Raw genomic sequence first — 15481 nt, forward strand, 5'->3', positions numbered from 1 at the left:
CTAAGGGGCTCTGTCAGTTCAGTTGCTCAGTCGTGTCCGACTCTTTGTGACCCCATGGACTGCAGCACGCCAGGCTTCCCTGTCTATCACCACCTCCTGGAGTGTGCTTACTCACATCCATCGAGTCGGTGATGCCATCCAACCATCTCATCCTCTGTCACCCCCTTCTCCTCCTGCCTTCAATCTTTCCCAGCATCAGGGTCTTTTCAATGAGTCAGTTCTTCACATCAGATGGCCAGAGTATTGGAGCTTCAGCTTCAGCATCAGTCCTTCCAATGAATAGTCAGGATTGATTTCTTTTAGGATGGACTGGTTGGATCTCCTTGCAGTCAAGGGACTCTGAAGAGTCTACTCCAACACCACAGTTCAAAAGCATCAATTCTTCAGCGATCAGCTTTCTTTATGGTCCAACCCTCTATGCTCTATGCTTATTTCAATTATTTAAGAAAAGTATGGGGTCTTGTCTTACTCAACAATAGGCCAGAGGAGGGTAACCTCCATCAGAACTAACCCTTGGCATTTCCGTGGCAGTCCAGTAGTTATGACTGCCAATACAGGCGACACAGATTTGATCCTTGTTTGGGGAATTAAGATCCCACATGACCCGAAGATTTGGTCAAAGAAAAAAGAATTAACCCTTACATGTAGTAGAAGTGAAAGCCTGTAGACAAAATCTCTGCACCATGGAGCTCTTCTTAAAGTAACAGGCAGAAGGAAAGGAGTGTGGGGCCCAGAGTCTTCTTGTTATTCAGTTGCTACAAGTGTCCAACTCTTTGAGAACACATGGACTGCAACCCGCCATGCTCCTCTGTCCTTCACCATCTCCCAGAGTTTGCTCAGATTCATGTCCATTGAGTCGGTGATGCCATCCAACCATCTCATCTTCTGTCATCCCCTTCTCCTCCTGCCTTCAATCTTTCCCAGCATCAGGGTCTTTTCCAATGAGTCAGTTCTTCTCCTCAGATGGCCAAAGTATTAGAAGTTCAGCTTCAGCATCAGTCCTTCCAATGAATATTCAGGGTTAATTTCCTTTAGGATGGACTGTTTTGATTTCCTTGGAGTCCAAGGGATTCTCAAGAGTCTTCTCTGGCACCACAATTCCAAAGCATCATCTTAAAATATGAATAGTTTAATTACCAAAAGTCTCTAATAGCAAATTGTTATCTGTGTCAGTTTCAGGAACTCCTCGTATTAACTCAAACTTCTAACATTCAGTTAGAAAAGCATATGTAAATCAGGTGGGCAGAAAGAGGAGACAGTGGAGGCTGAAAACAACCTTCACCTCTGTCACTGGATGTATTTGGGATTTATGCTTAGAGATTCACATGCCCACCAACTTGAGAGCTTTGTTGTAAATGCTTTGCCCCTGAGTACCATTGACTTATGTCTCCCTGTGCCTGTCCTGACACCCACTTTGTAATCCCACACAGGGGGACTGGTCATGTAGACTCCTTTGCCAATTCACACATGTACTGATGCTCCTCCAGCCAAATCCACGTCATCCAAGATGAGGACTGCACCCTCCCTTGCACAAAGACAACATCCGCCAGCCAAGCGGAGTTACACGGAAACCGAATCTACCCCTACGAGGTGTCTTCTTTCCCTTAAGAGCTAGAAGAGGCTGGTCAAACTGGCAATGACAAGAGCCCTGCAATACCAGGGCTCTGAAAGCAGAAAGAGCTGCAGAAGGGAGAGGGGAGGAGATTAACAGCACACAGAGTGACGCTTGTGATGGAGACACAAAGATGGGATCCAAGGAGTCTGGAAGCGAAGGTAAATCAATTTTAGGACAGATGTCGGCTGGTAAGGATGGAGCCAAGACAGTCAGAAGCAACAGCTGAGGATTCTCTAGGCAAAAAGCCCAAAATGAGTTTGAGGGGAAATTAGCATGTTTAAAGGGGTAACTTAGAACTCACTAGTTCTAACATGGTTGCTGTTTGTTGTTGGTTAGTCATTAAGTCGTGTAGGATTTTTTGTGCCCCCATGGACGTAGCCCACCAGGCTCCTCTGTCCATGGGATTTCCCAGGCAAGAATACTGCAGTGGGCTGCTGTTTCCTTCTCCTGACCCAGAGATTGGACCTGCGCCTCCCGCTTGGCAGGTGGATTCTTTACCAAATAGTGTTTGGTCCTAAGTTCATCTTCATCAGGTGGACGGTACAAAGAGCATCGGATGTGTTCTTAGACTTACTTTAATTACTAAATTACCCCTGCTTCGTTGCATGAAGGATTTCATAGTGGCAGTGATGTAGGTATTGAGCAATGGAGAATTTTCTGCTATAGCAGTAAACAAGGGTGTCACAATCATCAGCCTTTGCAGCCCTCCACCTTGAGCCCTGAGGGAACTCAGGGCTGAAAAGAACACCTGCCTTCTAGCAGCCATCAGAGTGCAGGCACTCCCTGCTTTGAGCGTTAAGGAAACTCATGTGAAAACACAGGATACTGGCCCCGGAGAGTTGAGGTGCATATCAAAGGAAGGATCTCAGAGAGCCCTGGCTCTTGCCTCTTCTCAGAGAAAAGCCCTAAATCCCTGGACATATCCAGTTTCTTTAATTAGCTGTATCTTTTGATGTTCCCAAGTACTTGCCCTTTGTTGCAAAACTCCTACATTTCCTAGCTCCTCCCCTTGCAGAAACAGCTTGGAGCAATTTCTCAGAGCTCCCTGAAATGCTGTTTCATGGGCTGAAATAAAACTTAACTCTCGTCTCTGACATTAGGCCTTTTTTTTTTAATCAGCAGTATCCATGCCAAACAGGCATGTTGTCTTAAGCTCTGCCTTTCTGAGCTTCATACAGAGATTTGTAATATATCATCCATAGATGTTTATGAAAATGTCTGTAATCGCGGGGAAGCCTCATGCTCAGTTGTGTCTGACTCTTTGCGACCCCATGGACTGTAGCCTGCCAGGCTCCTCTGTCTGTGGGATTTTCCAGGCAGGAATACTGGAGTCGGTTACCATTTTCTTCTCCAGGGGATCTTCCCAACCCAGGGATTGAACCTGAACCCAAACCCGAGTATCCTGTATCGGTGTCTCCTGCAGGCAGATTATCCCTGGCCTTCAATAAATGTTGTTTTTTGTAGTTGTTGTTATTGTTTTGACTCAGACCAGAAGTTCAGATTATACACAAAAGTTAAAATCAGAAAGAACTTTTAATGTGGAGACACTTCTGAAGACCTAGGGGGAGTTGAATACAGATGAGGAAGCCATGGGGTTGTAGTGAACTCAAAGAGACGCCGCCAAGATCCCACTGCAGGAAGCACTGGGTCCCAGCTGCTGGCTGTGAGGTCACAGGCAGCCTCCGCATGTCAGCCCTATAAAATGGAGTCTTTCCTGCCACAGCAATAAACAAGGATGCCACAGCCATCAGCTGTTCTGGCCCTCCAAATGTGAATTTCTGAACCCACAGTGCGCCCAGGCAAAAAAAAAACAATGCCTGTGATCTGGTAGCTCTCAGTCTGCCACCACTCCCCACTATGAGGAGGAGTGAAGCATGCGAAAAATCAGATCACAGGATGCTGGTCCCAGATAGCTGAGATAATTATTAAACGAATGATTTCAGGAAGCCCAGATTCTTGCATCTTCCCATACATATATATAGCACAACAGGGCTATATATTCCTTAACTTGAGATTTCCTGGTTTTCTTTTGGTGTTCAGACTACCTGCCCCTTATTATAAGCTTCTATATAACCTGATTCCCCATCCCTCACCCCAACCTCCACCCTCCCACCCCACCCCCACTCCCCCGCCATTGTTTAGAAGTAAATTTTCAGCTTATTGTCAAAAACCAAGCTATTAAAAACCTCCTTTGGGGTTCAGCTTTGTTACACTCTTTTCTGACTTAGAGTGGAAAGTGATTTTTCTGCTGAGATAATATTTCCATGTGTCCGCATCAATTTTTATCTCAGGAGTAAATCTTTTCAGATATTTGGTGAAGAAATTCTCCTCTTTGATCATTTCACTCTGTAATTAAAACAGTGACTATTTTTAGCTAGCAAAAACAAGTCCTTACCTTGTATTCAAAGACCCTGCATCCTCCAGAAATAGACGGTAAATGTGAAACACCTCACTAAAAAAGAAATGTAAGGAGCATCTCGTTTGGAGAGTACACGTTCCAAAAAAACTGATTCAATGACAAAGTGAGGACGTTTTTAGCATGCCTTCCCAGCTGAGACCAAACAGATGCCTTCCCATTTGAGGGGGTGCCACGGGGAATCGTCTGAGCAGTCGTCATGTACGTATGCTCAACAGGATTCAGCGTAAACAACGGGAAACTGCACTCTGGTAGGAAATTGACAATATTAGATTGTTTCCTCGGATAGAGTCATACTTAGAAGTACAGGGATGGCTTGTTGTCTCAAAATTTTCATCTCTCTATCCAGAATGGTGTGTTTCCCAGGTGGGGCAGTGGTAAAGAACCCACCTGCCAATGCAGGAGACGCAAGAGACCTGGGTTTGATCCCTAGGTCAGGAAGATCCGCTGGAGATCTGGACTACTGGAAATGGCAATCCTTTCTAGTATACTTGCCTGGAAAATTCCAACGACAGAGGAGCCTGGCAGGCTGCAGTCCATGGGGTCTCAAAAGAGTCAGACACGACGGAGCACACACAGGTACATGTAGACAGAATGGTGGGCTGCAAAGACAACATCCGTAATGCCAGTCCTAGAAACCATTAATCCTAAATAGTTATGAGGTACCTATTGTGCACGAGACACATTGCTCAGAAAACCTAAGAGCCTATTGTATTAGACTTCTTGCAAGTGACCTAGCTCTTAACGCACGCAGTGCCTAGCTTTGCCTCACAGCCAGGAAGAGTCTGGCATACCACCTGCCCCCTCCAGTTTGGGTACCTCCCTCAATCCTCAACTAAGAAGGTTGTACATCCTGCGGAATCCACTGAAATGTCAAATCTGGGGGACAGGGAGGGTGGTCCCTCAGGAATGAAGGGCAGTAGAAGATGGAAATGACACAGGAACTGCGGATGGCAGTCCACAAAGGAGCACGTGCCAGAGATGTACACGCAAACGTCATGGCACAGTCGTCCTTCTGTGGTTCAAGGATGATTCCTCCAGCTGTTCCTGACACTGAGTGTCTCCCCTCTGCTCCAACTAAAAAAAAAAAAAACAAAAACAGTTCCATTACATCTTTCTAAAAGAGAAAGGGTCAATTAGAAGTAAAGGAGCATTCCAAGTTTACAAGGTTGGTTTTGTTTCCCTGGTAGCTCAGATGGTAAAGAATCCGCCTACAATGCAGGAAACCTGGGTTTGATTCCTGGGTCGGGAAAATCCCCTGGAGAAGGGAATGGAAACCCACTCCAGGATTCTTGCCTGAAAAATCCCATGGACAGAGGAGCCTGGTAGGCTACAATCCATGAGATAGCAAAGAGTCAGGACTGAGCAACTAACACTTTTAGTTTCTTTTGTTTATATACTTGACATAACTTCTTAGTTTTTGAAGCATCCCCTATGCTTTTTGTCCTCTAGCATCTATCAGACCAACATCTTCAGGGTGGTGCTCTGCTGAGATTGATTTACCAGAATTCACTCACTGGAACAGAATCACAAGTTACCCAGCAAGGTGGGACACCAGCCTGTAAAGGCCAATTCTAACCAGACAGTGGCACTGTTGCAAAGGCAAAGCTGAGTGAATAAACCTAAACGAACTGTCGGATAAGGAACGTTTCCCAGAATTGACATACACAGACACGGAAATAGAATTAAAGCTTGTATATGACATTTTTACCCCTTTAAGAATAATTATAACTGTAGAACTAAACACATATTTTAACCTTGTGACCACTGCAGCACGCTTTCCTACAATGTGTAGCTTTGCAGTTTACTTTCTTCTATCATCAGTTCTCAGTTGCAAATATCACAATCATTTAATCACTAAGAAACAATTGAAATGGTTAAAAATCGGGAATGTTTTTAAAAATTTGGTATATTCATGGGACTATATAAAGATCATGTATATAAATGTTTTAAACTCTGAAAATGAGAATAATGCAATGCTAGATGAAAAGTTTGCATATGAAATTCTAATCCATAGTAAAAGTCTAATTTTGGCTATTGGTCTCTATTTCAGAGCAGTGGAGTGACAATGGTTTTAATTATAATCAAAGGTGCAATGAGGTATCACCTCACACCTGTCAGGCTATTATAAAAAATTTTAAAAAGAGAAGTGTTGGCAAGGATATGGCAAAATTGGAACCCTGTACACTCTTGATGGGAATGTTAAATGATGCAGCTGCTATGAGAAACCGTTCGAAGGTCACTCAAAAAATTAAAAATAGAACTACCAGATGCTCCGGGAATCCCACTTCTGGGTATATATTCAAAGAATTGAAATCAGGATCTTGACGAGACATCTATAGTCCCATGATCTTTGCAGCATTATTCATAATAGCCAGGATATGGAAACAACCAAATGCTCATCAACAGACGAATGGATACAAGAAAAGTTAGTGAATATGTTGTCATGCTTCTAGTCGCTCAGTCATGTCTGACACTTTGTAATTCTTTGAGACTGGAGGTGTATGTAGTCAAAGCAAATTAATTTTTAAAATTCTTTTTTTTTAAATTTTATTTTATTTTTAAACTTTACAATATTTGTATTAGTTTTGCCAAATATCGAAATGAATCCGCCACAGATATACCCGCATTCCCCATCCTGAACCCTCCTCCCTCCTCCCTCCCCATACCCTCCCTCTGGGTCGTCCCAGTGCACCAGCCCCAAGCATCCAGTACCGTGCATCGAACCTGGACTGGCGACTCGTTTCATACATGATATTATACATGTTTCAATGCTATTGTCCCAAATCTCCCCACCCTCTCCCTCTCCCACAGAGTCCATAAGACTGATCTATACATCGGTGTCTCTTTTGCTGTCTCGTACACAGGGTTATTGTTACCATCTTTCTAAATTCCATATATATGTGTTAGTATACTGTATTGGTGTTTTTCTTTCTGGCTTACTTCACTCTGTATAATAGGTTCCAGTTTTATCCATCTCATTAGAACTGATTCAAATGTATTCTTTTTAATGGCTGAGTAATACTCCATTGTGTATATGTACCACTGCTTTCTTATCCATTCATCTGCTGATGGGCATCTAGGTTGCTTCCATGTCCTGGCTATTATAAACAGTGCTGCGATGAACATGGGGTACATGTGTCTCTTTCCCTTCTGGTTTCCTCAGTGTGTATGCCCAGCAGTGGGATTGCTGGATCATAAGGCAGTTCTATTTCCAGTTTTTTAAGGAATCTCCACACTGTTCTCCATAGTGGCTGTACTAGTTTGCATTCCCACGAACAGTGTAAGAGGGTTCCCTTTTCTCCACACCCTCTCCAGCATTTATAAGTAGTAAAAAAAAAAAACTTATCTGTCCATGTTAAGTTTCACCAACAATGGAGCAAGCTGTCTGATCTATTCACCTCGAGAAAACAGGTGTTTAAGGTCTCTTTACTACATGCCTCGGTTGATTTTTTTTTCTATTTAGTTATTTTCTTTCGGGCTGAGCTGGGTCTTCATTGCTGCGTGTGGGCTTTCTCTAGCTGCTGCTTCGTTTCAGTGCGCGGGCTTCTCTTTGCCGTGACTTTTCTTGCTTTTCTTTGATTCAGTGAGCATGGCGCTCCAGGCACGCGGGCTTCAGTAGCTCCATGGCACGTGGGATCTTCCCGGGCCAGGAATGGAAGCAGTGCCCCTTGCATTGCAAGGCAGACTCTTAAATCTTCCCTGCACCACCAGGGAAGCCCAGCCTCAGTTGATTTTTACAGATCATTTCTTACAAACTAAATAATCCTTTTTTAAAAAAACTGATTTGCCTGCTCTCTGGAAGTCTTACCTTTTGGTGGCAGGATGCCACATGATATGATTGGCCCCCACACACTGAGTCACTAGGGCATCCGAGCCAGCTGTAATAATAGTGATTACTTGATTATTTATTGTCTCTGTGGAAGGTTCTTTTTCTCATTTAACCCTGATAAAACCTTCAGATTTGTAGTTGAGGATACTGAGGCCTTCTTAAAGGTCATGAAGCTAATCAGTGGCAGAGCCAGTCCCCCGAGGCAAGATCCCTTAGCTTCTAAGTGCTTTTGCTGGCAAATTCTTGGCCTCTCTCCATCGAGTCAGGAAACTTGGGCTCATAATTATGCTGTCTGTGCTTAGTCCTTCAGTCATGTCTGACTCTTTGTGACTCCATGGACTATAGCCCACCAGGCTTCTCTGTCCATAGGGATCGTCCAGGCAAGAACACTGGAGTGGGTTGCCATGCCCTCCTCCAGGGGATCTTCCCAACCCAGGGATCGAACTCAGGTCTCCTGCATTGCAGGAGGATTCTTTACCAGCTGAGCCACCAGGGAAGCCCTGGGACCATCATTAGGACTGGCCTTTAATTGGATACTGAAACTAACAAGTTTTCCTGGCACTCTGAGTTTGGGCAGATGGATGGGACTTCAGAAATCCCATACAGGTGTGCACATATCAAGAACTGCAGTGGTTGGGCTGGTCCGGCCTGTGCCTGCCCTGTCGAGAGAGACCCACTGCCTCCTGCAGTGACATCTCAGAGGGCAGGAATTGTCCTTGGGTAGCTCCTGCATTGCACAACTTAATTCATGTCTGTCCACGTAAGTGTGATTTACTGTCCTGGGATTCAGTGGGAGCAATGTGTTTGCTAACTGATACACATAACTAATAAGGGTGGAACAAAATAAATACCACATGCTCTCTTCTAGGTAAAGCTCTTTCAATTAAGTAAGACAAAATTCCAAAGACTATGAAATAAAAGTATTTAATATAAGGAGGGTGGTTCAGTGGTAGAGAATCCACCTGCCGATGCAGGAAATGAAGGTTTGATTCTTGGTCCAGGAAGATGCCCTGGAGAAGGAAGTGGCAACCATTCCAGTATTCTTGCCTGGGAAATCTCACGGACAGAGGAGCCTGGCCGGCTACAGTTCAGGGGATCACAGAGAGTTGGACAGGACTTAATGACTAAACAACAACTTGGGGGGATCACCATAATCAAACCAAAAGCAACAGCTCAGTGGGCTAGGGCTTTTCTGAGAATATGATAGTCCTGGATAATGGAGTGTTCTCAGCCCCCCAGCAGTGGGGCTCAAGAACCAACTTTCAAGAACCTCACTCCAACCCTCCATCACACACTACATGCCGTCTGCTTCTTTCATCCGCCTGAGCACAGGACGATTCTTAGTCCCTTCAGCTACAGCCAGATAGAACATGGGGACATCCTTGCTGCCCACATAGCGGGGACCATGTGCCTTGTGTGAAGGGAAGCCTAAGCTCTCCCCATACTTCTTAAATCACGATCCATCTTAAATCCCCACCATCGCGATCTCCACAAATAATCAATCCCAAACCACTGCATGTATTTTGTGTGGCCATTAAGTCTACCGGCTCCAAATGTCCTCTGGAAGCCAATGGATTCGCTATTCTTCCCATTTTCTACTGATTCTGCAGAAGGAAGGGGTGGTCTCTGGTCCCAGGGACAGCTGGTCAGAGGAGTAAAGAGCAGCCTGGTCCCAGAAACGAGAGAAAAATGGGGAGGGACTTATGCTGTGGCGTGTGCTTGTTTGCTGCTGCTACTGCTGCTAAGTCACTTCAGTCGTGTCCGACTCTGTGTGACCCCATAGACGGCAGCCCACCAGGCTCCCCGTCCCTGGGATTCTCCAGGCAAGAACACTGGAGTGGGTTGCCATTTCCTTCTCCAATGCATAAAAGTGAAAAGGGAAAGTGAAGTCGCTCAGTCGTGTCCAACTCCTAGCAACTCCATGGACTGCAGCCCACCCGACCCCTCCGTCCTTGGGATTTTCCAGGCAAGAGTACTGGAGTGGGTTGCCATTGCCTTCTCCGGTGTGCTTGTTTACCTGCACTAAATATCTGCAGTTAAACGCATCTCATCTCTCCCAGTATTTATTTCCTTCCAAAGGCACCTCTCTCTCGTATGTGAAAAACTCACACTTGTCCTATTTATATAACACTGACTCTATTTCTCAGGAACTGACAACTCTAGCCTTAGTATGCTAAGAGCACATACCCTGGGGGACATGTTTAAACTTTCCTAGATTAACTGATAATAAAATGTACTGTTTTGAAATTGATTCAAAATCTCCCCACACTCCGCCCCCCACCTCCCGCCCCGGCTGTAACTACAAAGGAAGGGGGCTCCGTTAACTCTTTCCCATTCAAACGAGTAAACTGAAGTCCGGAGAGGTTCACTGTCTTGTTAAAATGACAAACCAATGAACTAGGACTAAAGGTCAGGTCTCCAGATTCCTAAAGCCAGCTCCCAGTTCAGTTCAGTCGCTCAGTTGTGTCTGACTCTTTGCGACCCCACGGACTGCCACATGCCAGGCTTCCCTGTCCTTCACCATCTCCCAGAGCTTGCTCAAACTCATGTCCATTGAGTCGGTGATGCCATTCAACCATCTCATCCTCTGTTGTCTCCTTCTCCTCCTGCCTTCAGTCTTTCCCAGCATCAGGGTCTTTTCCGATAAGTCAGCTCTTCGCCTCAGGTGGCCAGAGTATTGGAGTTTCAGCTTCAGCAGCTCACATCCACCTCCCAGTGCTAATTTCTGCGCGGGGGAGACATGAACGGCCCTCTGACATGGCCTACCCCACAGGCACATGATCTTCACCTTTTCAATTTTTCCAGGATTTTTCTCCCCACTTCCCTTTGCCCTGAAAGGCAAAACTGTACTAAATGTTCAGCTCCAGGCTCTGGGTTTATATCTACTCCAGAAATTCTTCACCCTACTGCTAGCCCTAGGAGGCCTACAAGCAAGTATTTTTCATATGTCGTCCAGATTTCCCTCAATATTCTCAGTAGGAGTCTTGATCCAAATTATCTAGTTTATTATTTCTCGTATTGAAGTTTCTTGGAGCTGGACCTGTGTTACATAGTTTAATTGAGTTCGGAAGTAGAAAGAATAGAAATAGAGAGGATGGCAAGTATCACTTAAAGTATTTAGACTCATATAAGTCTTAAGACTAAACGAATAGATATTATTTATATGTTGGTATAGTGAACGTTCGGTATGATGAACAAATCTTTTGAACTGAGGCATCTTTGGAACGGCCTTGCTATGGTTATAGAATTTCCCACATTATCAGTCCTGCCTGCCCATGCAAGAAGTCAGAACTTAATCTCCCAGCCTCCTTTACAGCTAAGCGCAGACCTGGGCCTTAAACTTAGAGGAGCACGTTGGTCCATCCGGCTGTGCCCTGGAGATTGTCCAGGCAGTGGGCCTGTTATGCGAGGCAAGGACGGCCTTTGCCTCCGGGGGGCGGCAGTGCTCAAGTCTGAAGCATCTGAATCACCTTTTCTCTGGTGTGAGCTGCTGTAATCCGCATCCTCCGAGAAGCAGATGCCAAGCCTGGCTTCAAGGAGCAAAGATGCTATCAGGGGAAATGCCTGGGCGAGGAAAAACGGTGAAGAGTCCACCAAAGGTTTGGGAGAGCCGTGAGGGTTTGCGAGCCCGACCCCTGAGTAAAGACGAGAACAGCCAGCGCTGGGTGCCCCGCAGCCTAGCGAAGGCTTGGCAAAGCCGCCGGGGGAGTCCTCCAGCCCCAGTCTGCTGTCAAGGAAGTTGCTCATCTTACAGGACCCGAGCGTCCCTCTCGTTCCTTCTCCCCCGCATCATCGCCCCGGGGGGGTCGCCCACGGGAGGAGGGGCCTCGCTGGCAAACGGCGCTGAATTGCCAAGCCCGGCATCTGGACACGTGGGATGCTTTCCCAATCTCGGCGCGGCCTGGGATGCGATCAAAGGATATTCTGTAAATAATACGGTGCCACAATAGTTACAAAGCAGGTGAATCAGGGGAAGAGATTGCTCTTACCCGCGCCTCTGCCTTGGTACGCTGAACACCCCCCGCCCCGCTCCGCCCCGCCCCACAGGTGATGCGGAAGGGAGGTGGGCCTGGGGACACCTGGCTCAGGGCTTCCCGCTCCGACAGTGCTGCGTGGGAAGGTGCGGGCGTCCCGCCTGGCACTTCACTCCGGATACCAGGCCTTGCCCTCCTGACCCTGCCGTGTCCCGTCCTCCCCTTCCTCCTCCTCCCCATTCCTAAGCCCTCGTTATGTTTATCTGTATCTTCATTGTTTCCTTCGGAGAGCCAATGATGGATGAACCATTGAGCTGTTTGTCCGGTTGCGCAAACGGACTGAGCATTGAAAGAGTTGCCTTAGCTGGGAATGTCATTAAATCCAGAGAGCAGCCGGGGTCAAAACACAGAGTGAAAAATACTGGGGCTCCAAGACAAAGCATAAATGACTTCGTCCTGAGCTCAAGTGATTTCAGAGGTTTTAAAAAGCAGTGGTCTTCAAACTGTGGTACAAAGTCCTGGATAACTTCAGTCCGATCAGTTTCCAGAGGCTTAAATGTCCTATCTCCTCTTTTCCAAATTGACCTGCTTGAAGACGTGCCTGTGATGGAAGGACATACCGCGTTCCCACCTGTTTCACAGCTGGGTCTCCCGCTTTAAAGATAAAAAGGCATTTTACAATGGGGCATCTCCTGCAGGTGAAATAGCTTCTTGAACATCAAATAAACGGATGATTTGAAAAACCGTCAGCAAAATCTTTAATCACAGCCCCAAAGCATGCATCTCGTGCATCTTTTTAAGACCTACATTTTCAATAAGAATTTTCTTTTTGTTCTGTAATTTTTATCTTAATCAAATAGTGAAGCTTAGGATGTATATTGTTTTGATCAACCTGCCAATAATTGAAAGGTAATCCAAAAGAAAAATATTAACATTTTGATCCCAGGAAAATTTTTAAAATATTAACATACATATTTTTGTTGCAGATAACAAATGATCAATAGGGCTTTCCATTATAAATATAAATTACATTAGGATAAAATTCTGTGTAGAATGATAAAATTTCAAGAAGGAAGAGTGATGTCAAATGTCTGACTGAATTTAAATGGATATGTTCAGGTATATAAACTACAATGCTAAGTGTCAAACAACAACAGAGTATCAAAGAGTAACATTATTTAAAGAAGTTTAAAGAATGTCAATATTTACAAAATGTCAGATATTACATCCTTTATTCCTTGAGAGTATGATGACAAATTCTAAGTTATATTAAAACTATATAAGAGGGTACATAATCTTTCTAAAACATTTTTATGGGATACATAAGCAGAAGAAATTTTTTAAACACTGTTACAGGAGTCTAAAAAAAAAGCCTGCCACTTTGGTTTCATAGTGAACAGTTCATTCCCCATCCATTCATTGGGTGACACTCCAGCAGAGCTCAACTGGTGTGGTAGAGAAACATCAGAGACAGAATAGAGATCCAGCTTTTTCCTCGATTCGTTTTGTGATCTGTGGCAGTCAGTAACCCTGTCTCTTTGCTCCTCATCTGTAAAATGAAACGACTGGACAACAGTTGAGCCTGGAAGCTATGCCACTGGCACTGTATGTTTACTGAATGTCTTCTGGGTTTGTCCTTCTCTTTTCTTTCTCAAGCACTGTAAGTCCTTTTTGAGGTAACATAAACACAGTTGGGAGTAGGAAGGAAAACTTTTAACTATCCTGTTTCCTCTTCACTAAAGAGAATGTGCTTCTCTAAGACTTACGGAGTAGAATGAACGGGCAAGTAATCAATTCAAAGGAACTGCACAGCCTTTACGGTAATTTCTGAGACTTCATGGAGAATCCCCCAATCCCGTGAAGTGGAAACTGGTGTACATGGGATTTCCCTTGACACCGTGCATTCATAATCCGGAGTCCATGATAGAATCTGAGGGGTTCAAAAACTTGAGTAGAAAAAGATAAATACAGCCTAACTTCCACTAACCTTTTAGTTAAGTATTTCCTTCAATTGTAGATGTAGGTAATAACCAGAATGGTATTAGCATTACTGTTTGTTCCTGTGTCACCCATAAAAAATCAGCTTCTTGTCATAGTACAGGTCTCAAAATATTTATGCTCATTACTATTGTGCAATTACAGGCACTTATTAGATTTGGCACTAGCTCCTGTTTTTATGCAAAGAAGCATATGTATAACTACATACACACATGTATAAAACTATTTCTGTATAACAAAGTTGGTTTTCATATTTTGATAGCTATTCCAACATAATTTCTTTTGTAATTCTCTATATTTTATGAGTTTAAAATTGTTCTGAGAAGCTGACCTTAAGGCTGACCAGATTGCCAAAGACATCCATCCTTGGCACATCCTCACAAAGACTGAGATTACCCTGGCATGAATACAGACAGAAAAATCATTAAAGGGCCACTGGGCCAGCATGGAGCAATTGATAGCAGCCCCCCTTATCTGGAAATTGCCAATTATGGCTCTATCAGGGTTTCCCTGGTGGCTCAGATGGTAAAGAAATTGCCTTCATTGCAGGAGACCCAGATTCGATGCCTGGGTCGGGGAAGATCCCCCCTGGAGAAGGGAATGGCAGCCCACTCCAATATTCTTGCCTGGAGAATTTCATGCCCAGAGGAGCCTGGCAGGCTACATCCAGTCCATGGTTCACAAAGAGTAGATAAGACTGCTTAAGAGTAGATAAGGCTGAGTGACTTTCACTTTCAGCTGAGTGAAGAACCCTGAGGATCAACCAGGAACACCAACTTAAAGAGAGAGTCGGGGCGAGGGGGGGGTGGGGGGCAGAAAAAAGAAAAAAAAATGTTTTCCAGAAATCCCGGAAGCCCAGGGTAAGGCAGGAGGATAGGAGGGGCCCCTTTGCGATGCTACTTTGTTACTGGCTACAGAGGCCGATGGAATGGCCAGCAACCCGCTTCCTGTTGACTGCAGACTGCAGCCCTGGCCCGTGCCCACCACCACCACCATCCTTCAAAGGGACACACCTTCGAGACGGGAACACCAGCCCGATACCACTAAATCAAAGAGCTCCCAACCAGAAAAATCACTTCCACTCTCCCAAATCAAAAAATTGGTCTCCTGGCTTTTCGCCAATATCCGATACGCCTAAGGAGTTTAAGCGAGCTCGCGTGGGCTCCCTTTGCTTGGGGTCCACCCGGAGGGTTCCGCCGCAGCTGATCGCAGTTTCATTCATCCACCCCTGCACGTTCAGAAACCATCGACTGTCAGAAGGGGGCTTCCCGCTTCTCCAGAGGGCAAGTCCCCACTTCCTTCTCTGTCCCCCGCGGTGGGGCGGGGATACGCGGACCCTCTGCTTAAGAAGCCGGCCCGCCCCTTAAAAAAAACAAAAACAAAAACAAAATCCCCGCCCCGCACTTCTCTCTGGTTTAAGGCCCCCCGGGGGCTCCAGCCCCCTAAGCCCTCCAGCCCCCTAAGCCCTCCGGCCACGCCTCAGGCTCCGCCCCCTTCTCTGCGGCCCCGGGTACCTCTCGGGCTCGGCTTCCGGAGAGCGGCGCCGTCGGCTCTGACGTAGCGGCGCGGGATTGGCCGGCCCTCCCTGGCGGCTCGGCTATTGGCCGGACGCTGGCCCCGCCCACCCCGACCGCACCTCCCCTCTT

General features: G+C 45.7%; 1 long non-coding RNA gene across 1 annotated transcript; it reads left to right on the forward strand.

Moving 5' to 3' along the window:
- Positions 1-1598: 1598 nt before the first annotated feature.
- LOC133258575 (uncharacterized) lies at positions 1599-6064 on the forward strand. Its single transcript, XR_009740083.1, has 2 exons — positions 1599-1773; positions 5484-6064. It is a non-coding gene; the product is annotated as an uncharacterized LOC133258575 (long non-coding RNA).
- The last annotated feature ends 9417 nt before the right edge of the window (positions 6065-15481 follow it).

Source organism: Bos javanicus, chromosome 12, assembly GCF_032452875.1.
Source record: "Bos javanicus breed banteng chromosome 12, ARS-OSU_banteng_1.0, whole genome shotgun sequence".
NCBI classification, from domain to species: domain Eukaryota; kingdom Metazoa; phylum Chordata; class Mammalia; order Artiodactyla; family Bovidae; genus Bos; species Bos javanicus.